This window comes from Leptosomus discolor, chromosome 6 (assembly GCF_034619465.1).
Source record: "Leptosomus discolor isolate bLepDis1 chromosome 6, bLepDis1.hap2, whole genome shotgun sequence".
NCBI lineage: Eukaryota > Metazoa > Chordata > Aves > Leptosomiformes > Leptosomidae > Leptosomus > Leptosomus discolor.
Window position 1 is genome coordinate 32561687 of NC_141396.1, and position 26337 is coordinate 32588023.

Sequence of the window (26337 nt, forward strand, 5' to 3'; positions counted from 1 at the left end):
AGAGATTACTCTGGAACAGGTAAAAGGGGCTATAAACATTCCTTCTAAGGCCCAGCTTCCCCTAGCTACTATAGATTTAACATGCCAATTGACCATTGCTACTAAAAATGGGGTTGCTTTCCTCTTCTTTTATGGATGAACCTTTATGGTAACTCAATAATGCAACAACCAAAATGATCAAAAGTATGCAGTACAGAATACTAACTACGGTGCCCAGCTATCTGTAGGATTTGTGGCAGAGGGCAAATCTCATTATTCTCAGCTCAATCCGAGGTTTGGATTGACTGTAATGACAAAAAGCTCTGTTATGTCCACAGTATCCTTTCTCTGGGTTTTGATGGAAGATTCTGATCAAGGCAAAAAACCATCCAGGTGACCCAGTGAAAATCCTGGAAGTCCCCTGGAAGAACCTTGGAAGCCCATTCATCTTACAGAGTCAAGCTGGGAAGCCCCAATATCTGCCTCTTACTGAGTTTGAAATGAAAAGCAAGCAATTGCTGGTGTGAATTCTTAGCTGGGACAATGACAAGGGGCAGCCTCAGGCTCTACGTTACAGCAGCTGAAGTTATCAGAGAAAAGATTGCTCCCCCAGAAAGACAGAAACTCAGGACTAGTGAGGGAGGTCATGCTGTGTCTGTCTACTGTTTCACTCCCACCTGGCTTCAGAAGACTGTGGAGGATTCGAGACAGGTGGGAATGCCAGATAGGAGGAAGAGCAGCAAAAGGAGAACTACTAGACCTTCAGAAAACCCCACATAGACTGCAACTGACTTTCTCTTGCTAGTAAACAAACTTGTATCGTGCTCTAGGAAGTTTGGCAGACATACGATCACACACACCCATGACTGCTCAGGTGCTCCCCAGAAACCCAGTAAAGCACAGATCAGGTGTCAGTTCATCACGAACTATAGCTTTACTTCATTCCATATTTCTTGTATGTATCTCCTCTGCTTTTCCTCTGATTTCTTCTTTTGTAGGGGGTATCCTAGTAAGTTAGCTTTTTTTTCCTACCCCTTCACCTCCATAATGTGGAAATAACCTGACATTTGCTGTCACCAGTTTTCTCCCTCCCCTTGTCAACCCTGTGATTTACTGTTTCCTCTACTGGAGCTGTCATCCTTCCAGCTGTCAACTGCTCTGTGCAGCAGCCCTCTGACTGACCTGTGTTCAGATGGCAGCACTGCTACAATAAGAGCAATTTACTGTCCATTTTGGTTCATACTTAAACACAACCAAAGCAATATGAATAATTATTTACCCATGGTATACAAATAACAAATACTTAACTGCCCGTCTTAGATTCTTCATACTGCATTTTGTAACTAGATATACCTACATTTGCAGAAGGCTGTGAAAAAACTTTAGTCCTAAAACATAAAGAACAGTGAAGTATGACAGTTTGGGACACTTGCAGCAGGAAGTGGGAACTGGTGCATTAACCCACTGTGCCACAGCTGTTTGAACATGCTGGGTCTCACATACCAATGCCAGAAGCAGGTACCATTGCAGAAGCTGCCACGTGGATGTTGGGCCTGTAATCTGCTCTCATTTCATGACTTACTTTTCCTTTGAATTGACAGTTGAGTGCTGTGTGAGGCACCATCCTTCAGGAGCCTTTCTGCAGTCTCCAAGGATGACTCCTTAGCCAATCACTTCAGAGGCTGTAAATACAACCACTAATTTCTCTGATAAATAAAATAAGGGCATAGGAAGAGAGAAGGAATTGGCACCACTGTGTCAGTTCCATCACTTAGGAAAATTATCCTTTTGCTCTTGAGAGCACAGATCTGCACCCTAAGCCCTGCAGGCTTAATTTGTAGCCTCCTTTCCTGCACTGCAACTCAGACCTGGAACTACCAAACCACTAACACACAACAAATTTGGAAATAGCAGTGCTGTTTTTTTTATTTCTCTCTTTCTGACTGCTACTTTTAAGGAGATGTTATGAATTTTTGCTTTATTATCACTATCACTAATCTTGTTTGAGATCCTGTATCAAATGGTTCACACAAAAAAGTAAAGAGCTGTAGGTATATTTTTGTCCTTACCTCAGCCCTGTGGCTACAAGAACACTGTCTGATACCTTATTTTTCTTCCACTTACTTTTCCTTTCTCTCCATTAGTACTTTTTGCTTTTAAAGCAACAGAAGCATTTTTCTTCTGATTATATCCATTTAAAAAACATAAATTTGTATTTTCACATGGAGTTGATGTGAATGACTCTCACTTGATCTGACAACACCTTCTCATTACATGTACTCTTTTGATGAAAACCTGTTTCTTTGTATGCCAAAAAAAATGATACTGGCACCAGGGCTGCAAGAATTTTTTTACTGTAGCAATTGTGGAGTTCTTCAAGACAACAGTTCTATGGTCTTTAAAAATAGTATTGTAAGTCTGTCTGCATGTTTATTAATCCACACTGACAAAATCAGTGAGAAATGGTTTCTCCTTCCTGACGAGACATTGAGGGAGAAAAGGAAAATTAGTAAATCTCTTTTTTGACAGTATTTTAAAAATACTTGGTTTACTCTTTCATTTATTATAAAATTTTACCTCTTTGAGCCTAACATAACCTAGGAGACATCATAAATCCAGAGCACCAAATTAAAGTCTACCAGTGTTTCTTTAATATACTATCACACAAATCAAGTAACCGGCAGCACAGTCATTTTCCTACCATCCTTAGAAGGGTTTTGTAGAATGGAATATATTTTAGTTCTTAAACATAATTTGCACTAATAACTGGATCTCCCAGTGTGAATTACTGATTGCTGCAAATTAACAAAGAAGAGAAAATAGCCAATTATTTTTAAAGGGCTAATGGATTCGAAAATGTACTGTTTATGTACTTTAAAGATGATGTGTTGTTTTAATTATTCATAATCACAATGTACTAGCAAAGTATAGCAGGGCATATGTGTACAGATAATAAGGTTAAAATCATTCTTCTATGACCATGCCTGTGCTGGTGATCTTAGCATAGTGAAGTATAGGACAGGGCAGGGTCATCTGGAGTGTCACCAGCCATGGTAGCAATAGAGCAAAAGTCAGAAAAAGGAGGTGGTTTCCATTTCACGACAAGAATAGTGAAAAGGTTCTCAAAGCTGCTGCCTAGGAAATGCCCGCTCTGGAGATGAAGAAATTGTAGCAGTTTCCAGAGCTGTCATTCAAGCTCCTTTTGCTGTCGCTAAGACTAGTTTAGGACCAGACACCCTCTATGTAGTAAAAGTGTGTAAATGCTTTACAATGCACTCCCAAAGGACTCGGCAATATCTCCAAGATGCCAGCTCATCTTCTCAGCTCCTAGAGCCACTGGTACCATAGCATGCTGGAGGGATTTCATCAGAGGGAGGCAGTGTCCTCTTTCAGTAGGTGTAACTCCTGCTGTAAGTAACCTGTATCTTCATGTAGCCACAGGGAGAAGTGATACACACCCTTTTCCTCCCAACATATTATAACTGAGAGATAATGGCTCTGGGACCTTGATAAAGAAGGGAACAACTCTGCAACCATTAAAGTGTGGTTTCCTGACAGATATGACTGCAATACTTCATAGAATAACATCAACCCATTCTCAGTGCTTTGCTGTCATTAACTACCAGAGCCGTCACAGGAGCACCACTACAATCACTATTTACTTAAACATGGAATGACAGAGCTGCATGGAAATGGCCAAGATACACATATGAGTTGACACAAGTGAATCTTTGAAGTAATATTTATTAAAAACTAATGTTTAGGAAAGACAAATGCAACACTATCCTAAAGTCTCCTTGCTCAAACTGCACACCCTACTGCTGAGCTTTCCACCTCTGCAGCTACTCTTCAGACTCCTTTGAACATTTGCTGGTGCTGGTGTGCTTGAGCTCCTTTAATGCAATGCTGGCTTTCAACTTGGCTGTCCCTAGCTCTCCTCATTTTCAGTAAAGTCAAAACCCAACACCTATAATGCATTTCCAGCTGTGCTGGAGTGTGTTCCTAAATTGACCCCAGTTGCCCAAATTACTCCTGTTAAGGAAAAAATTGTCATTTTTTTCTCTTTTGACAAGCACTGCATCTTATTGTGAAAATAACCATTTTACTAGCAAGGAAAAATGCCTGATATTATTTGTCCCAGTTACCAATTAGCAGCTCTGGGTCTACTTCAGATCAGACATGGCTATATGGAGCAGCTGGGAAGCAGCTATCGTCTCCTTACAGAACGTGAGCGCTGAGCTGAAACCACTCCAAGAAGACATACGCCAGCTTCACGTTCTCAGCCATGCAGGACAATACTACTTAAGGTTTCCTAACAACTTATCTGACACTGTATAAAAGCCCTGTCTTCAGCACAAACAGGGGATTGCAGTTTGCCTGCATGTTTTAGAAATCATGTTTGTCTCACTGGAAGTGTTGCAACCTATTCAGTCTGAGAGTTGGTTTGCATATTCGCACTTTTTCTTAACCCTTCTTTTGCTGGGCAAGTCTCTTGGCTGTCAGTGTAAATCACAAATAGGTGTTATTGAAGACTTTTGCACAGTTCAATACCTGGAACATGGATCCTAGCTGATCTAAACACTGTTTTGACGAAAAAAAAAAAGCCTAGTGCAGGCTTCTCAACGTGTCATCCCTCCGGTGTGCAGACATTTAATAAATTATTTGTTCTTGTATTTTTTTCAACTAAGATCTATAATTTTCCCAATTCTTTTTTATCCTGGTTTCCTAAAGAGACAATGCTTGTTCAAATCAGCTGGCAGATGCACAGCCCCTAAGCCTGGAAAACAATTTAAATCGTGTTTGAAAGAAAAGCAGAACACTCAAACTTACCACTGATTTTGTGAAAAATTGTATTTGGCTGGAGAAGAGGGACCAAGGCAGGGAGAACTTGGTTGCTACACATGTCCTGCTCAGTAGTAACCAGTCAGCCACACTAAATCTCCAGGCTAGCTGGAACATATGCTTGCTCTCTTTTCAGTGGGGATGTTTGAGTGCATAAAGGGGCAAGAAGGAGGCAGAAGTAGTACCATAGTAAGGGAAAGGAGTCAAGGAGAAGACATACATCTGCTACGAATTTCCAGAGAGGTCTCCCAGATCATTACACCCACATTTCCTTTGACAAGGTCTTTCCTCACAGCTTGATGAAAATCCTCATGCCCTGCCACATCAAACCTATAGATTCTTCATCTCAGTCCTTCCCTGCTCGGGGCTGGCTGATGTTCCTGAATTGAGATCTGCTCTGTGAGGATGCCAGCCCTTTCCTCAGCTTTTGAGTTCTGGTAAGTAATTTTGGGCCTCAGCTTTTCCAGTTTCATTCCAGCACATCCATGCCAATCATCCTTAACCCTGTGTCTTATTTATACTTGATTCATTTTTACCTTGTTTATGCTTTTGCTTGGTTGTTTCAGTCCTTTCAAAACTCCTGATGTAGCCATACTATCTCCTCCTACTATTCTGTTTCTCCTTCCCTTGCATCAGAGTAGTTACTGTCTTTCTTCCAGTTTAATCCCTCACAGTAACTGCTGGGATTTTTTGGGTTGGTTTGGCTTTTTGTACATTTCAATCCCCAAAATGACCAATTTAGTAACTTTTTTTTTTTTTTTTTTTTTTTTGTGAGGACCCTCACACTTACTCTGCTGCTCTCATTCCTTCCTTTCTCACTACGTCATTTTGTAATCACTGTCACCAAATGATTTCTCACCATTGAAACTAATCAGACAATTACTTCCTACTGATGACAGTGAAGCCTAAATGAGTTACTGGTCTGTAATCCCTTCTCTTGGTGTGGAGAACTGTCTCTGACAATACAAGAACATGGTAAGCCATCAGTTTCCTCTCATATTCTATTTCTAACTGCCACCCAGTTAATCAACCTCATTATCTGGGATTAATTAAGCCCAGAATCCCATTAGCATCATATTCTGCCTCTGGGAGGCTTCTATCAGCTGCTCAGAACCCCCCAGCCTCATCCACTCCAAGCATCACTTAGCAAAAGTGTTGACTTAAACTCTGGCATATGTCACAAACTTAGCATCACAGCCACCTCTACAAGTTTGTTGTGACCCTAATTGGGAAGGTCTTATAAGAAAATTTTTATTTAGGAGTAGGATGTCACTGCCTGGGAACTGAAGGGGGTAGGGGGATGGAGGGAGGGTTACAGAAGAGGGAGAGGAAACTAATAAGAGAGAGCAAACTAACCTACTCTTTCCAATTATCTTTTTATGCCGAGGGGAGTTAAAGAGTATCTCTTCTTTATATCCACTTTCTTCCCACACACTTCTCACCATTTCCATTTTGGTGATCATAACTCCTGCATTTCTGAAGATAAGGCCAGCTTGAAGAATTTCAAGGTTTGGAAAGTACACAAAGCAGTGATAACCAAAACGTGCAGTAGATTCTTTTTTGTAGAAATTTAAAATAGTGATGTGTCATATCAAGATCCCATTTTTACAATCCTGTTCTTTAATGAGTACAAAATTGTGGGGTTCTTTATATAACATCAATTTTGTTCTCTTCCATTCTATAATATGGGCGATAATTTAATAACCTAATTATATATGACAAATACTTTTTGGAAATAATTGTAGGCAGCCTAAAATTTCATTGAAAATGTTATTTTAAATTGAGCTCGGTACTATTTTTTAAAAGTCCTGTGGAGAATGCCAAGTGGAATTTGTATGTGCAATTTGTCTGAAGAATCTTACCCAGAAAGGCAAATAGGGTATTAAAACACTGCAACGGTGATGTTTGACACTGAGAAGAAGCTCATGGGAAATTTTGAACAAAGTGAATTGGAAATATTTCCACAAACCGTATCCCCACCCCTCCTAATTTATGATACTGATCATTATTCTCTCTCTGCGTAAGGCAGTACACAAACCTTCTAAAGCCCCTATGTTAACAGCATCTGTTTGACACAGATTTTGTGCAGATGATGTTAATGGAAGCTTTGAGTTGACTTCACCTGACACTGGGGCCGCTTCCACATGAGGCCAGACCTCTGTAACAGTAGTTTAATGCTAGACATATAATCCCTGTGCCCTTTCACTATAATTAATGAGTACCAGCTCAGAGATAATGTAACAACAGAAGATCAACTAAATCTATTATGGATCTAGTATGCTATGAGAGAACTATTAGAGAACTATGTCCATTAGCACATTCATACGGAAATTTCTTCATCCATAACAAAATTACAGACTATTGATGGGAGAAAAAATTATTATATGGAACACATTAAGACAGAAAGTGAAGAATATTATCCATCATGAGGGTTCTAAGTTTACATCTTATAACTTTTCAAAAGACTATAAAAGACTACAAGAACTTCTGCCTTGCAAATATTATGACACATTTAACACTATTAATACTAGAACTGTTTCTCAGTATGTGTAAAAGATGTTACTGTCACAGCAGTTTTCCTTCATTCAGAAGTCTCAGCTCAGTTACACAGGGGTAAATCTAAGCTTTTGCACTGGACACTGTGTTACTTCATTGCTTCATGGAGAACAACAAAATTATGATGTACCTGAAGCATTGCAATTCTAGTGCAATCAGAATTTGACAGTGACCAGCTGATAACCCTTTTTGACAGAATTTATCCCTGAGTATGCCTCATGTTCATGATTAGTCTGTGCTGTCAGTCCTAGAGCATAGTCTAAGATGACACAAGGAAAAATCAAAAGATTTTTGTCAGATTAGATCTGTTTTCCGAAAAAAACCAATCAAATAATTGGTTAAATGGTGAAATATTATTCTTTGTTATACTGAGGAATGAATTGTTGATTCTAGCCTATAACTTCACCTAATTCTCCAAAAACGTCTTGTGATGTAACCTTGTGCCTTCTGTATGCTGTCAGGAAAATTATTTGGTGAGAGTTCAGTTAAAAAAAAAAAAAAAAAAGTACTCTTGTAAATATTCTATCAGACTTTCTGCTGCTTTTGCAGATGGTGATAGTTTCTTCCCAGAAGACAGACAAGCCCAAAACTGAACCACTCTTGATAGTTGCCCCCATAATTGAAGACTAAGGTACATTTAGAAATGCAACATATGCAGTTTTTTGCTCAACAATAGTTTCTTCCCACTTCTGATTCTAGTTCTTCAGTCATAGAAGAGTACATGTGTATGTCTTCACACAGACAGAAGACTTTCACATACAGAGACCAAAGAGAACAAAGTAGCATTTTTTCCCTAATCTTACGGGTAGATTAAGTTTAATGTTGTGATTTTATCCTAGTGTTATAAGACCATTTAATTGCATTTTGTGGAGCTACCAGAGTATGAAATAATATGTGATAGCAATGAACTACCTGTACATATTTATTAAAGGACTGTTTTAACTGATAATTCAACACCAACATTTGCACACACACACAAAAAGGCTTGTTCTCAAATATTTACAGTTGTTTCTTATCAATAAAACCCATTTTCAACACTCAATCCATACAGCATTATTTACTGAGGAAAAATTGTATGTATTTAAGTATAACTAAATCTAAATACAGATTAGGCACACATTATATGAACACAGGGATGGCCCTCCCACATTACATTTCCAGATTGTGCACTTAACCTTGAAATGACAACACTTTCTGGACCAATGGGCTCAGTGTCTGATAAGAGGTTAGATCTGGGCTGCTGAAATGCCTTTCCCAGGTGCCGCTGAGCAGCTCCCTTCCACTTGTGCCAACTGCTGGGTTGGTGTCAGCGCCACACAAACCTGTTTCAAATGCAGCAGGACAGCACAGAGCCTACAGGTAGTTGAGATGTGAGTAAATAGTGCTTGTAGCTGCAATGAAGTCTTCTAAGGGCTGATTTGCTATGTCCTTCAAAGAGAATTTTTCTGCCTTGAAGAAAATGTTTCTAATAACAAGTACAGTCTCTGTCTCATTGTTAGCCAATCACCAGCCAACACTACCTAGCATTTTAAAGCCTTGCATTCAGGTGATTTCCTGCAGCTTTTCCTGTGCTAGATCCAAAGACCACTGAAGGTAATGGCAATTGCCTCTGTACCTCACATCAGACTCATAGTTACAGGAACAACTGCAAGGAGGTTATAATCTGTAGTCCAAGTAGAACAGTGCCATATCAGAGATCCACAGGAGGTGATCTATGGGGGAAATATTCTTAACAGAAAAAATAGATCAATAAATACTGAGGTAATTTACCTTCAGCTACACATGTCAAACCTAAGTTTAACCATGAAGACCTCAGTGGAATATCTCACGTTATACAATTACTGCCCAGGCTTTTTTAGTCTGGGTGATATCTCACTGGATCCTTGCCCTAACTTATGCACTATCTTCTTTTCCAATAGATAACTTGGGATTGAAATTCATGGTGCAAAGGGCAGCTCCTTACAATTTTCCAATGGGCTCCAGATACCAAACACTGTTCTTGAACAACTACTCTTCAAGGACACAAAAACCATTCCCTTTAGGATATTTCAAAAAAAGAAAGAGTATGTTACACTGATTTTTCTTTGCACTTTCAACAGATTGAGGGAGTGTGCTTATTTTTGTACCACATGCCTTGGGGTAGGAGGACATCTTCATACTATCACGAAAAAACAAGAAGGACACTGCAACTCTCTCTCTCAAGTTCTCAGTCATCTCTCAACTAAACCACATGTTGTGAGATATACAACCAATGGCCTAACTGTGATTTCGTTCATTGTGTGGGCCTAAAAATGCTCAGCTTTGGCTCATTATTCTTTCACCCATGCTGCTCACAAAGCCACATGGTTACGTGCTGTAAAAAATTAGCCCAGAATAATTTACACAACTTTAAGACATGGCAGACAACACTAGAATGGCAAATTTTCCGAATTACAGCCAAAAACCCAAATCCCAAACTGTTCACAACTTCTAAGGGATCTAGCAAATTTTTCACCACTGCAGCTTGGAGCAGATTAGATTTTAATAAAGGAAACAATGCTTAAAAGTTTATCCTCGGTAGCTTAGTCAACCACAAGAAAACTGATCAGACCTCAAGAGCCTGAGTTCATGTTCATTCATTAAGTGTAAATATCAAGTCAGAAATCTAAAGGGAAATATGCAGATAGTAGCAAAGGCAAGGAATACCACATTCTTTGAAATGTCAAAGCTCTTACAGATTAATTATGCAACTATGAAAAACAGTAAAACTTTGTTTTCTTGAACTAAAGAATAGCTGCTGAAATGACAGAAATAATAAAAAAGTAGGCAAAAGTGGTTATGGATTATTTTTCTGCACCCAAAAAGCTTTAGTAAGAAAGGAATTTAAAATAATCTGATCTCCTATGGAAAGATTACTGGTTCTCTATGAAATAAAGTGGGGGAACCTAAACCCTGATCTGAACACAGATCAGTGAAATTTTCCTGCTCTAAACATCTGTGAAATTCGGGTTAGTTAGGCAAACACAGAAATCCACGCAGTTTCATTAATAGACCATGCTGCATCATTACATGGATTCCTTCAGGGTTTTTATTTTTGTTTGCTTTCTTTGTTTGGAGACCTGTCTGCATACTTGTTTACTTGGTAATAAAGGGAAAGTAATTTCCATTCATTGCTAGGACAGGCACTAGTAAATGAGAGTACCTCAAACAGTGCTGGATGGCTCTTGTGCACACAATAAGAGTAAATTCTGTTCCCCATTTTGCTATGCTGCCCTCTTGATTCCTACAGCAAGAACAACCTGACACTCTGCCATACATTCACAAGGCTTATTATGGTTTACATTCAACATAAGTACTATCTTTAACTCAGAGATTATGTCTTCTTACACATAGTTAATTCATGCTTCAAGAAAGTAAGAGCTACCATTTCAGGAACAGGGATTAACTCAGGCTGATCTCATCTCTCCTTGCAGTTAACCTACTTTTGGCAGAAATTCAGACGTGCAACTGCTGACTGTTTACAGTGTCACACAGCCCCAGGTGTGGACATTCTGACACAGAATACACCCAGAGCATGTTTTACTTGGGACCTGAGTCAGATCTCACTTTTAGAAGCTCTGTATTCATTGCTTTCCATTTGGATTAGTACAAAGGAATACAATGCATGTGTCCAGATCACAAGGCATCATACTTTCCCAGTTCTAGCCTGTTAGATCAGTTTCTACCAGCTGACTCAAAGGGAAGTTTACATTTGATAGTTTGATTCTGAGGTTTATGTGAGATAGGCATGGTGGACAAAAAGCTTTGAACTATTGGCCAGCAGGGGAAATACGGTCAAAGATACTGAATCTGAGGGTGTTAGAGGGGAAAGTCATGGCAGATCGTTCTGGTACAAGGGAAAATTCCAAGCTCCAGAGAAGGCCTTGGAAATGAGAGAGACGGATGAGTAATGTGCAAAGGTTGGAGAGAAAAGTGCATTGATAAGAAAGCAAAAATGAAAGGTGGACAAACAGGAGCAGAGCTCTGTGCAATCTTCAAGGAGAGCATCTATCCTTACAAGTATTTTTTAAACATCAGTCATACAAGTATTTCACTTCCAGAAGGAGTGCATAAAGGGTAAAATATTGAAATATAAAGCAGACTGGAAATCAGTGCAACTATTTAAGGACGTGGGATTAGATCACTAAGGCAGCAGGTAAGGTGGATGATTTCACCTCTGTCATAGATTTCATCTCTGTCATAGATTTCATGGGATTTTGGTAAGCACCAAACAAGCCAGGAAAAGGGAATATTATAGTTTTCCAGTTTTGGTTGAAAAGGAAAGGGACAAATTCTGCCTTCTATCATGCTGATTTGTACCCGGAGTAACTCAGCTGAAGTCTGTTTTGTCAGTGGAAATTAAACTAGCGATAGAAGACCAAAATTTAGCTCAAAAACTGTGCAACTAGCGTTTAATGGACAGCTGGCTTTCGGGAAATTGGATTCTAGCAATGAAAACACCTAAGGGCAAGTACTTAACAAGAATTTGTTTCAGAGAACAGTAGCTCCATGAAGATGATAGATCCCCAAACATACTCAAAACCTGTCTGAAACCTAATACTCTAACAGCTCAGTGTCTCCGGGAAGTGTGCTCTATGTAATGGTGAATGAGGCTGCTGTTATACACAGGCCTGTAAGCACAATAATTTCTTTTCAGAGAAAAGAAAAAAGTATTATGCAAGCCAGCACTATATCAGAAAGAACAGCATTGCATACTCAGCAATGGAGTTGGAAGTAACCAATGTATTCAACACTTTTCTGTTTTTCTTGCTACTTTTGCAGTTACTTACATGTCAGGAATTTCTGAAAACGCAACATTTCAGCACTCAGATTCAGGCAGAAATAGGAGCTCCACCAGACAGACATAAAGCAATGGCAATGATCCAGGAAGAAATACATTTCTCATGTGCAGACTTCACAGGCAGTGTTGCAAAGAATTGTAACATATGCATGGTGTGCCACCACACAGCATCTAAAATGAGTTTAGGAAGGGGCTCAGAGCGGTTTCCATTTGCACCCAAGCCCTTATGATGGTAATCGCAACAGTCACTAGTGCCTTACTAACAAGAACTCTCACCTGAACCTGCAGCAGCGAAGGCCACTGCTAAATCCTGATCCAAGATACAACTAATCTGCAGTGACACACTTGCGTGACACAACTGCCCCAGCTGTAAATGAAGCTGACCAGCATGGAAGTCCTGGAGCTCTCCACTGCTTGTCCGTCCATCCTGAGGCAAGTGACACCTGCTGCCTCTGTCCCAGTAACCCTCAGATCCTCAGTGATCTCCCTACAGCAACCTTGGCTTCTCCAGAAATCTCAAGCAGATGGGGAATCGGGACTTTTTAAAACAAAAAAAATAAACAAATTTTTAAAAAATCACCCAAAGACTTAATTTGCAGAGCACAAACTCATGATTAATCAAAGCCAGCAATTCAAACAAATCACAGAATCACAGAATGTTAGGGGTTGGAAGGGACCTAGAAAGATCATCTAGTCCAACCCCTTTGCCAAAGCAGGACTACCTAGAGTAGATCACACAGGAACGTGTCCAGGTTTTCTCCAGCAAGAATTTAAATATTTCAGCAAAAGCAAAACATATTTGCCATAGTAATGACATGCGAACATAAATGCAAATTTTGTGTGCATTTGCCCAGTGTGACCAGCCACTATCTTAACCATGTACCAGATCAAAAGCCTCAGGCATCCAAATGCTCCCTGTGGTGAAAAGCACTATGCATTATATGAGAAAAGGTCACGTCACTATATAGTTGAAGATTGTGGCATCAGTAATGAGGCAGCTATGCCATAAATCATAACACTCTTATATGTCCCAGTCCCAGTTTATTCCCTGAGCATTTGCTTGGATTTTCTTTTCCTCTTAAAAGTATTTGTGGAGATGCTTAGCACCCAGCGAGTCAGCACTGAAATAGCATAATTTAGTCAAATTATTTCTTCCACATCAGCTGCTGCAAGAAAGGCTGCATGCAATAAAATTAGATCTTAGCCATGCCTACACTAGCAGTAACAAAACATCCAGTTCTTTGTTCACAGCTTACAACCTGTCAATTGTGGGTGTGGGTGGGAAACAGAGGTTGTAAAAACCATCTCTCTGGAGAAGACAACATCTTGATACCAACACAGCCATGCAAGGAGGATATCTACAGTACCCTTGGTGGAGTGGAGCAATTCTACTTCCTCCCTGCCCCGCTCTGTCTGCTGTGAGATGCTACAGCAGACTTTCCTTGTACTCTGTGGTCTGACAACTTGTCGGTGCTGTTAATATATGACAGTATGACAGAAAAGCATATCTAATGTTCATGTGGCTACACAAGTCTACAAAAGATTGCCACAAATTTTAGGTCAGTTTCTAACATGTTAATCATACTTCTTATGCTGAAACACTTCATTATATTTCTAGGCCTTCAATATGGCTTTATCAGTTGCCTTCACTTTGTGCCTTCACGGACTACTATTATTTAAATATTACACATCTGTCAGGAAATAATCCACACGTTTTGACAGTAATGACAAAGACCATCACTGAGAAAGACGAATTATGCCAGCTCTTTATTTTCCTTTTTGAGGACTTGATGTTTGGCAAACACGGCCCCCAAAATTCCCTAATTCTATTGAACATTCCGAACGTACCATATTCAGTAGTACCTTTGCAATGAATTTACTGCTAAATGCAGAGAAGAGGCTCCCCAGTGACCATCGGGCAGTAAGAACATACCTGCTTCTGTATTTGGGATCTCCTCATCACCTATGCTAAAGGAATTACACAGACAAACAGCAAAGAGTTTCTCTTATTTCATGCCCTACTTAAATCTTCTAACAGCCACGTTTTCTGAAATCCAACCAAAATGCTGAGGTCTTCCAAATATCTGAGTGTTTCCTTTAAATGGCAGCTATGGTGTTATGCAAATGTAGCTCTGCATGTAATTAATGTATACTGTGATAAAGCTGCCAGTTATTAATAAAATTCTAAACAGAATAAGAAATCCACTTTGTTAGTGTACTGTGATTTTCTATATATGATCAGGTACTGCATGTATATTCTTAGCTGAAACAATAAATAGCATTAAATAAATGGTACAGGAAGTTTTGCCTTAGTCTACATTCTTTTCTTCGGCTATTACATCCTTGCTTTTAACCTGTTTCCCAAACTTTGGGGTTTTCTCATTAGTTCTAGAATAATCAGCTTTGGCACAGTGAAACCATTATCTCCCTCCCTAACTAATTCATACTTAGAAAAAAAATGAAGGTTGTATTTGCTGCAGGACTGAACCTCAGTGACCCTTTTTATCACTCTTATTGCACATTTCTGATTACAAGTGCTTCCTGTTTTCCCAAAGAATGTTACAGCAACAGAGGCATTTCCCCTGCATGCGTTGCTTTCAATGCATCCAGATTAATATTGAAGGCAAACATTTTTCCTGCTGCACTGAAGGGACAGACCAAGTCAGGCACAGGATGCCTCTACTGTTCGTTGTACTGCACGCAAAGCCAGTCTCCTCCTGAAAATGGCAGAGTGGATGGAAGTCCTCAGACTGGCCCATTCCACTTCTGAGGATTTTTCTCTTTCTTTTTTGGGGGGCTTTCCTGTTTTACCTTTCCTTTCCTTCACTTTATATTCTCCCTCTATTTTTTTACCCCAGAACAACCTGTCTTTCCTTCCACAAACTTCCTTCTAACTAACAAAGTTTCCTTCTAACTACCTGTCATATAAATCCTTAATCTACTCATGTTACCCCTGGTCCTGCAATAAGGAGAATCTAAAGTCCAGAGAAATGCATTCATGTAGCCTAGTGCAAAATGTAACCCTTCTCTGTATTTGTTTTGCGTCAAAAAACGTCCTGGTTGTAATAGTAAGAAAACTCATATTTCAAACCAACCATCCACCATTACTGTACCAAATTTAATGGTTTAATGGTTTAAATGACACTTATAAACACCACTGATTCATCAATAAGAGGCATCCTTGCCTTATTTTGATTTCAGGCAGAAATGTGGCAAACTTTATGCTGAGTGAAGGAAAGGGGAAGAACTGAGAAAACCAGAGACAATAGTGAAAATCATATAAACAGACAATGTTTTCTTTTTGTATCAAAACACATATATTTGTTGTGACATAGTGCATCAGAGATCATTTTACAACTAGAGATTTCCATTTAAATCAAGGAGCCCTTGTTAAATAAAAAGATAGAACTACAGACACCTAAATGAACTCCCACATATATTACGCTCTACCACTGTGTCTCATCTTAATCATGGTGAAATGTGTAAGCCCACTTAATTAGCATAGCTAGCTTGAAACACCTTTTATTTCACATTGACTTTCTTTGGGCCTTGTTTACACCGTAGTTCCTTTTATCAAAGCCGCGCAGCACACTAGCAGTCAAGTCTGTTGCACAGAGAACATAACAATTTGATTATTCATTTACAAGCTTGTTCCAAAATAGATTATTCTAATGGACAAAATCTAAATATGCATCAGACCTGTTAATACATACATTCATCAGTTTAGCTCTATGGACAACAGCAGACTTCATTCATCCGTGGCTAAACAGCGCACCTAAACATTGCCAAACCATTTATTTCTCTAGCTGTTCAGCATACCCACGCTTACCAAACTCAGTCCTGAAAAACCAGTGCTGTTACTGTTACTGTACCAAGGCAGACCTGAAATCCCACGCTCCTTCTCACAGGCCATCACACACCCAGTGCACTTTCCCAGCCTTTACCACAGCTCCCAGAGCAGAAAATTACAGAAAACTGAAAGAATACTTATTGAAAAGCAAAACAGAACAGCTAAAGTTTCAGCAATCTGTCTACCTTTCCATATCAACCTCTACTTTAAGTAAAATGTACTTAAGGTAGCAGGCCTCAGCTTCATGTAGCGTATCCCTGATTGCATCCCCCATCCCCAAATCACCCACAGCCTCCAGATAGACACAAATTCCAACAGACTGGGTGAAGACAACTGCTTTCTAGCTCTTGGAAGAGGGAACCATATTTTTGCCATTCTAGCAGAATAAGAAATCTATTTTCCAGAGACAACAAAACGGAAACTTTTGGAGGTCAGGCTATTCCCAACTCATGGAGCTGCCTAAGGAATGGGGAGGTAATAAGAGGACACGAGCACACTGAGTCCGACATACACTGTCTGTGTGTTTGCTCCCCAAAGCCTTGTAGGTTTGTTTCACACAGTGACATTCTTGGAAGGCAGAGAATTTGCTACTGAAATATTTGAGTCCCAGTGAGAAGAGTTTTCAATGAATTGCACATAGCATGGCATATACATGTCAAAATGGTGTGGTTACTGCCTTCTCATTGAAAATATAGGTGTCATGCTGTCTTTGAAAATAAACACATCAGTGTTTGAATCTGTTGTTGTTACATTATAGGCACTATAGTCACTATATTATGGCACTATACAATGCATATTAAAGTTTGCAGCAGGCTTCCTCTGAATAAATAACAACATTTACTAAAGAAAACCATTATGCATCTTTCGGATCAGATAGCCCTGAATTTGATTTTTTTCTACAGCACCTCACATATTGGACTCCTAATATGCTTGGCCTCTGTGCCTGTCTTAAACTATGTATATTCACCTCAAGGTTTCTTTATTTGGCTTGGGAACTGTGTATTTTCCTACAAAGCTCCCCTGGAAAATTACAAAGTGAGCGCATTTAGTCAAATGCCAACAAATCCTTGCACACTTTTTAGATTTGAGAGACTGGCTGTTGGAGGAACTATCATTCAGGACTGCCCAGCAGTCCCCTTGTAGTGCCTGGCATGTATGGTAATCTCCACACCCTATGATGTGCCCTTGCACTTAAGGAGCCTTCAAAATCATTCAGATTTAGTCCCTCTCTACTATTTTCTTAATCCTCTTTCTTGAGGGTTGAGCAGGGGAGAGGAGAGGACCTGATAACCCTGTGAACTTTACTTAAAACTCCCTGAAATACGTATTGTATTTAAAATTGCTGATGATCTGTCATCAGCAAGAGCTTCCTTCTCCACCCACCTCCGCCTCTTTCCTTCTCCCTAGGCAGCCTGTGTGGAAGATCTTGACCCAGGTAGGAATCACACCTGCTGCTGCAAGATCAAGCAAGTGATACACAACTGTGCAGAAAGGACTGCACAATTTTTTATTTTACATCACATCAGGAGAACAAGAAAGAAAAAAAAAAAAAAAGGAAAAGGAGAGGACTGCAGTTAAGGCCACTAATGTTTCATGAAATCTCTCAAATCCTCCCTACAACTGACAAGATAAAAAAGACACAGTCATTAAAATTCAGATAAGAGGATACTGCCTTGGTGTTCTCTGTATTAAATTTCTGAGCTAAACTATTGCTTTGCAGAAATTTGCATCTCTCCACATTCTCTTACTTCAGTGTCTCAGGAAAGACCTGATACTCCAGTTACTCCAGGACCAGTAACAACTGCCTATATTGCTCATATAGTGCAGTTTGTTGCCTTATGGGGAAAGGTTTTGTTACATTACAGTGCCACAAGTAAAAGGTTACTGTAGAGTAAGGTATACATGGAAATGTCAAGGCATTTTTTCCCTTATGTTAACAATAAACATAGTAAACAACAAAGTTGGAGAAAAAGCACTCATAGGTAAAGTTTTCCCCTAACCCTTGCAAGTTCTTGGAGCCATTCTGCAAAGAGGGAGTTTAAGAACTGGAATCAGGGTACACATTTCTTCTGTGTTATTTTGCATAATTAGTGTTACCAAGGTGGTAAAGAGGCAATGTAAATAAAAATCAGAATTTATTAGCAGAACTTGAAACTTTTGAAGCTTTAATTCAATCTAGCTTTTATGAAATGATAAAGGTTTGGTTTGGGTTTGTTTTTACGCTATTCCCTTAGGAAGCCTAAGAGAATAAGTAGATGCTTTTTCACCATATTAAGAAAGCTTTACATAGCATTCATATTTAGAAGTCAAAAAGATCATGAACCAAGAAAGGGTTCTACAAAACCATATCTGGTGAAAATATTCTTCGGATTTTGTTGAAAGCAAAATAACATGAAGTTTTCCCATCCTTACTTTTTGGAGATTTTAGTTTTGTAACCTTTTGCTGCCTTAAACATAGGGTTTTGGCAGAATACTATCAAATAAAAGAATGACACACTATTAGCCTAGGCTGATTCATTACCACCGCACTGATCATCACACAACCCAGGATCAGCACACCTGGCAGAGATGGCTTTTCTAGTCAAGCATGAGCACTAATGAAGAAAGGAAAATTTGTTCCATGAAGAATCAAGTGTATTTTACAAAAAGATATAGAAGGAAATAAAAGGATAAAAAGCAGATTTTTCAGAAGTTTGTCTTCCTTGATAGAAAATAGAATTACTTGATAGACTTTGCAGTTTGCTCTATTTTAGATATGGGATAGGCATAACCATTCTTGGCACCAGTGGAAATCCTGAACAGATACAAAAAGAAAAAGATCTTAAGTCAGGTTCTTTGCGCAAGTCTTTGACTGTATTTTGTGAGCACTGAAGAAGTGCATTTGCAAACTTTTATGGTCACTGGCTCTAAGAAAAAGTATTGGGAACTAAATGTACACCTTTAAGTTTTCTACATTTCTTATTATATTACCCTCTAATATACTGGTAGCTCAAACAATATAGCATGTTTGTACAGCATGCAACAAATCCTATAAATAATGCCTAAAATAACAACAAAAGCAAACAATTTGTGTGGCTTATGGTTGTTTTCTGATGTTGAACATGGCACACATCACTGATTCACAAAGCTTATGAAAAAAAATGACAAGCCCCAGCTGCATTAAGTTCAAGTAAGAGTGATTAGAAAGATCTCTCTGTTCAAGCTATCTACCATTGTCAGAAAACACTACAGTCTTCCTTCCAGCCCCCATTTAAGTGAATACAAAACTGTTTTGCTCTCACTGCCTGTCCAGAGACTGCCTGTTAGAAATTTATTTCCTATTTCTAAGTATGGTGCGATCTATCACTAGGACCATCCTAAAAAAAGCTGAAATTATAAACAGGGCCACAGGTTCGTGAAAACCAATATACTACTGTGCAAACACTTTATATCAGATTTAAGGTTCAGTGCAAACTGCAGCATTTTCTCTATACACCTTCCCCTCCCTCTAACTGTTTAGCTGAGTTCCGAGTAGCAATCAAGCAAATTTATATTCTGTGAAATACATTTTTCCCTGAAAAGTGTACTTGAAAACATTTTCAAGTGTGTCTCTGAATGTATGACAGTCATTCCTCACAGGAAAAAAAATGGTTTTGCCTATATTATGAATGTTATGTAGTTTACGCTATTAAAAAGGGAGCTATAGTTAAAGTTTGATAGGACATTAAGTGTTTGAATTATCAAGAAAGAAAAGCCTATTATTATTAAAATACAAAGATAGCGCTTTTTTAAGAAGTATGGCATAGGTACATATGGAAGATAAACTTCAATTTTTTTCTACAGTAACCTGACATTTCTAGATAACTGTCCTTTCTTCATAGCCAGGCTCATACACCAATGTGTGCTTGTGGGAGGTCAGCATCAGCTTTAAAACAAACCCTTGTAAGATTACCAGAGTTTTCTTTGGAAGATACCTGTATTAAGCAGGTGATGATAGCAGTACTTATGAGTTTCTGTAAGATACGTGAATAGACACACACACACATTCTTCCACATTCTCCCTCTCTCTCAAGATCGCACTGATCTTCCGGATCTTCAAATCTCAGCTCACTCTCTACTTTTGCCAACTCAATTTTTTGAGAATAAACAACGGAGCTTACTGCTGTGAACCTACAAAGAGCAGAAAGTAAAAATGTCAGGTTTGAAGATTCCAGCAACTTGAAAACTGACCTATATTAATATAACAAATTTAAGTCCACACATAGGGAAAAAAAGAGAGTTTGAATTCTTATTATTTCCCTAGAAGGGCTATAGAAATATTAGAAATTTTTTGGCCAAAACCAAATTAAATTTGGAATTAAAAAAAAATTTCCAGTTTTGTTGCTTTTTCCCGTTTAAAAAATTAGAGTATTAGAGAGAAAACCAGACCCTTGTAATACTCTTCCTCCCCACTTTTTATCTTTTTGGTCCTCCTCCACAAACATGAGAGGAGGCCTGAGCCATGAAGGAAATGCTTGCTCCTACAGTGGAGCTGGCAGAGGTCTGCAGGTGTCACAGTGCTCCAAACCTGCCCCTTGGGCACAATGACAACATTGATATTTTCAACAGGACTTGCAGTGTAACTCGTGACATACTAATAACCAGCAAGAGGCTGAGACAACTGTTATTCACAAAAGCAGTTTTTCTCAGTGGCCAGAAGTTAATAAATTGATACGTACCATCCTCTCTTTATTTATGTTTGACAGAAATGAGAGTCTTTGCTAACATTTGTCCTGAAAAAATGAAACAATGTTTAGGACATCAAATATTTTGAACTGTTTGTACACATCCAGCTGATACTGAAGTAACGTTTGACTAATAATAATAAAGAAATTTCTCCCTGGTTGTAGGCTATGGATCCCTGGCAGGACTCATTGTGTTCTGTATTTATGAACTGCTACTTAGTAATTACATTTATTTGGATCTCAGCTTGCTCAGAAGGCCCACCCACCAAGAGACAAGGAAGATGACTGCATGGCCTCTGTCCCAGGTGTCTATGCTTTATAGCCATCTTCCCACATTCAAACTCCCTGGGAATTTCTTCTGTGCAGACCAAGGTCTGAGCCAAAGTCTGACCAAACTCCAAAGAAGCAACAAGACGAAGAACATATTTTAACCTTATGTATCTCTCCATCTCATTCTTTCAGTTCCATTTCTATTTCCTTTTTATTAATTTAAGGGTTTTATTACATCAGAGGGGAAAATCTCAAAAAAGCCCAAACACCCCTGCCTTTTATTGTGAAACGCAAACAAAGCAACAATACACACCGTGCAGACTCAGAAATAGGACTGGCCACTTTACTGAGTTATACTTTTCTCTGGTTTTCTATGACCTTCTTAGTGCCTCAGGATTTGACACCACTTAGGAAATCCTTTTTTACTGCCACCTGCCTGTCAGCACTGATGCAGGCAGGAAAAAGAAAGAAAGGTTCGGTCCTTGTGAATGGCCAGGATGCCTGTCTCCTAGGTCCTTAAGTTCCTAACTCTTTTCCCTGCTGTTTTCAGATACTGTCTATGGTTTGCTTTTCCAGTGATGTGACCTTAGCAGCTTTGCTCCCTTGGGCCAACCGACTCACTGTGCCATCACACACAGCCTGCTGGTCCACAGGAGCAAGTCAGGCAGCTGAGTACAACTCTCTATTTAGCTAAAAGTATAATTTGATCTCTCAGTACCTCAGATATGTAGCAGCGTGTGTTTACTTCAGACCCCCTAATCAACTCTCCCCAGTAACCCAGCAGTCTGAAAGAGATTTATCTTCCTGTCTTAGGTCCCTGTCTGTCAACTCTAAAGTGCAGCCTGTCCATCTGTGACTCTCAATATTAGCTCATTCAGACAGAAACTTGTTTGGAAAAATACATCAAGACACTAGACAGGGAAAAAAGAAATCTATCTTAACGCAAACAAAATAACCAACCAACATGTAAATATGACTGTGGTCAACAGCAAAGTGAAAATGCAAGCATGAGATGCTTTTCCCCAAAGAAATCAGAAGAAGAAAAAAAAAGTGTAATTATTACAGGAAAGTAAGAGAGGCCATTTATCATCTGCATGTGTCTAATATTTGCATGTGTCTAATATCCTCACCTCCTTTAGTGGAAGGAATGATGCAGCATTATCTTTCACAAGGAAAAAAAGAAGTAAGGACCAGTTATTTATTCTTTCTCTAGAGTTTGAAATATCAATGCTTTCTCACCAGCTACACATCCACCACAGATGGTTTTGTACCAGTGAAGCTGCACTTAAAATGAAACATTAAGGGTAACAGAGTCATCAAAACAATTACTAAAATATTCAGCTGTGCAATCTGCTTGCCTAGAAAGCTATCAGAAGCTTTGAACCAAAGAGTGTTGCAGCAGGTCTGTTTAGGGTGTGGTCAAGCTCCTTCAATCTAGTTTGACCAGCCTCTAACTAACAATCCTTTTAGAGTTGTAATCATTGGTGAGATAATGGTGTATGTTCATGGAGCATAACTGCTAGTCTCAGGGCTACATGATAAAATGTAATCGCCCAGTCTCAGTGCACTCCCTCTCCAGTCTTTCAATTCTGGATTTATCCCCCCTAAAATCGCTTTTCCTGAGCATTTTACGGCTAGCTAATTGACTTTCTCTTCTTTCTCTTGAACTGTGCATGAATAAGGTCTCTTCAGAGTTCTACTAGCAACTCTTTCCTTTAATAAAAATACCGTATTGTGTTCATAAACCTGGATGGAAGGAAGGTTTGCAAAAAACACAACAGTATTTAGAAGAGGAATAATCACTGAAGAGATACTGAGCATTATATAATCTTTACTAGACCTCTACTTCATGCTAAAATGCCTGAGACATGCAGCTAAGGAGGACTGGATTCTATCTTATGCTGAAAGGACAATGTAAGCTTCAAGAAAAATTGACAGAAGAAATGTATTTTCTTTTCTCTTTCTTCTTTTTCCTTTTTTTCCTCTTTTTTCTTCTCTTCTGTCTCAGTATTTGATTAATTCCAGTACCTGATTCCATAAAAACTTTAATTGTTTTTCCTCAATTTATTTTATACAAAATTCCATTTTTCAAATGTTATAGAAATTTGCATTGATTATTAGAAGAATTTTGATCACAGGTGGATTTGGTATTTTACAGTGATTGATAAAGAGGCATGTCCAGGATTCCAGGAATCATGCTGAGGCTTTCCCACTGTGGGTAACAGTCTTGTTATGAAGTGGACTTTTGGGGTAATGAAGGGAATGAAACAGTAAAAGCAACTCACGTTGTAGGCCATCTTGTATCTGCATATGAATCCAGCAATGAAAAACTATAAAAATGCAAATTATTCATTTACAATTACACAGTCATCATTACATTTCAGAGACAGAGCTGAAATACAGCCATTCTTTTTGCCTTTCCAAAATTTATTTCATTGAATGTTCATTTCACATTTTGGAGACCATCTCTGCATCCATAAAAGCTGAGCACCACTACCATAATTTCATAGGTGCCTATAAGTGCATCAGACACTCTGTGTCTGTGTTTTTATATAAAAGAAACATCTTTATCAATAAAGACTTTTAATGAGCTTCCAGTTTCTGCAATATTGTTCTAGGTCAGTGCTTGAATTCTGTGACTAAAAATGCACTTTCCTTGTGGATTTTCCCTGAGTGTTTTTTTTTTCCTTTCACTGATCTCAAAATTATATAAAAGCAGTGTTTTGGCATTTGGGCCTTTTTTATGTCTTGGCTTCATTCAAAACAAGAAATTGAAACTGCATGTGATAGAAAGGTGAACAACTGAGGAAATGTTCTGCTGCTTCCCCAAAGAGGTTTCTACCATCAAGCTCAGACTATCTTGCTGGACAAGCTAGGAATGGACAAGCTAGATCTTACTGACCTTTTCTTCTAATATGGCCACTCAAGATGAGGTCTGACACTGATCTTAATTTGGGAAAAATGGTACCTCTGGCACCAAGTCCTCAGTTCAGAATATCTGTGCAAAGGCTTATGAGCTCTGCAGGGGAGTCCGAGTTATTTCTAATGACCATTTCAGTGTCTAATAGTTTTCTGTTACAGCTCTAAATACCTGGCCTGACCACAAGGTTCCAGGGAAGTAGATGCTAGCAGATTACTTTTTTCCAATAGTTTCTTTAAAAAGCAGCATATTAAACAATGAGTAAGAGTTGACAGAGTTCCTGGAGTCAGGTAACTTGCCTGCTTATACGGATTGTTGGTAGATTTCTTTTTCAAAGAACACTGTTACCATGACATTCAAAAATGTTCTCTTCAACATCCAGATACAGCAGAGGTCAGCAACAAAGAACAGCCTCACTTGCTGTCAAATGTGAAAATGGGCACTTTCTTGGAAAAACAATGTTCTGCTCATTGCTATATGTGAGAAACCCTACTGATCAGGAGGTGGGTAAACAAAGGGAACAGACAGATTGGGGTATGGCATGTATGCAGATCTGTCTCTGCTTTCCTGCTTCCTACTCTCTGTTGCATCAGGCAGATAAAGAGGAAAAAGCTGTCAACAGCCCAGAGAATCTGGAAATGCATTTGTGCCAGCAAAAAGCATTCATGTACATATTTACTTTAAAAAGACAGAACCTCCACCGGCCCACCACTTTACCCCACAAAATCAGAATAATTTTAAAGTCTTTTTTTCACTCGTGTGCTGCTATTTAGTAATTAATGGATCTACCATAGCAACAAATTTCAAGCTTGAACACATATAGCACATTTATTGTTCTTAGAAACACTCCCAGGCAGACAGTAAAACTACTTATCTTTTCAATATCATATTCACAACAGACGTTTTCCCCCTTGTACAATTACTTGTACTCTATTAGCATTAGGTACACACTTAGAGAAAAATGATACAATTACTTTTTAGCCATTTTTAGCACGAGTAGCCTGGAGGATTATATTTTCCGATACATTTCTAATCACTGTATCATGGTAAAATGATATCAGCAAGTCCAGAGTGGGGCTAATCATCCACCTATGGACAAAGTTTGGCAGGGATGTCCCTAATACTGAATTACTTTTGGAAGTCAGCATTGATTTCCTTGTCTCTTGCTGGCTACAGAGACAAGTAAAAACATCACTGAGCTATTTTAGGCTAGTAAAAGAGCAAGAGGCTCAAGAGGAGGAAAAATGCCAGAATAGTCTGTCAAAAATAAATGTGCTACTTGTCAAATTGGTGCTGGTCAACTTTTTTTGAGCTCTTGTGGTTCCCTCTCGTTAGCAGTCTGAAATGGCCACACAGAGTTGCCCAGCTACTGCAGTCCTCCCAAACCTTGAATTTCTCCCTTTCCAGCTGTATCCAGATCTGCCATTTGGGCATATTTACATCACATCTTTGCTACCTCTCTCGCTGTGAGACCCTATGTATCAGATGCAGCTGTTTAGGGTGGGATCTTCTATCATATGTATGTGGTGTGGATCCCGCAGCGGCACTGTACTGCACAAGAGCTTCACTAGAAGAAATAGTCCTTAGTTGAAGCCCCATCCCTGACCCACACACTTCCTCTGTCCTTGTACAGCCCTCACTGTGGCAAACCTTTGTCCTCACTCTCTGATTGTAGAAGCAGTCCCCATAAGGGCAATAAAGATTGGGAACCACTGGCTAGAGTTTAACATGGCACACTAGAGAATAACCACTGTTTTAGTGCTTGGCATAGAGCAGCAGTGAAAAACACAGCCATGTTGGTAATGTTGAAAGCAAACATAAGTTGCATTTTAGATCTCCATGGTGGACCCAGCCTTTGCTAGTCAGAAGAAGAAGCTTTAAACCAAAGAGTCTGACCGAGACTGCTTCATTCACTGTCAGAATTATCACAGCAGCGTGGAGCAACCAGAGCTGATGCTATAACAATGGGCTCCAACTAACTCTCACTCTGGACAACAAACTTTCCCCCAATCTTTGTCCTCCTGGTACATGGTTTCCACTGTTATCATCCGGTGCTAAATCAACTACTTTGGTTGTGCCATATTCTGGCACTACACCACCATAATCCACTGCATTTGCTGTGTGGGAAGGCCTCAAATTGAGTCATCAAATATTAAGTCTGGGCCTTTCAGTGCCATCTGAGAGGACTGTTTTACTTCAGGCCTCTGTTCTGATGTAGTCAATTAACAGGGACTCAGGCTAGCCTCATAAAATTGCTCTTCAGCCTCGATTTTCTCCTCAGTCTTCACACGTCATTACTGCTCCTGTTCTTTTTCCTTCCTTTTGTAAACTTTATTTTAAAGCCATACTACATAAATGTTTCATTTTTACATAATGAGCAATGCTCCACAAATTACTG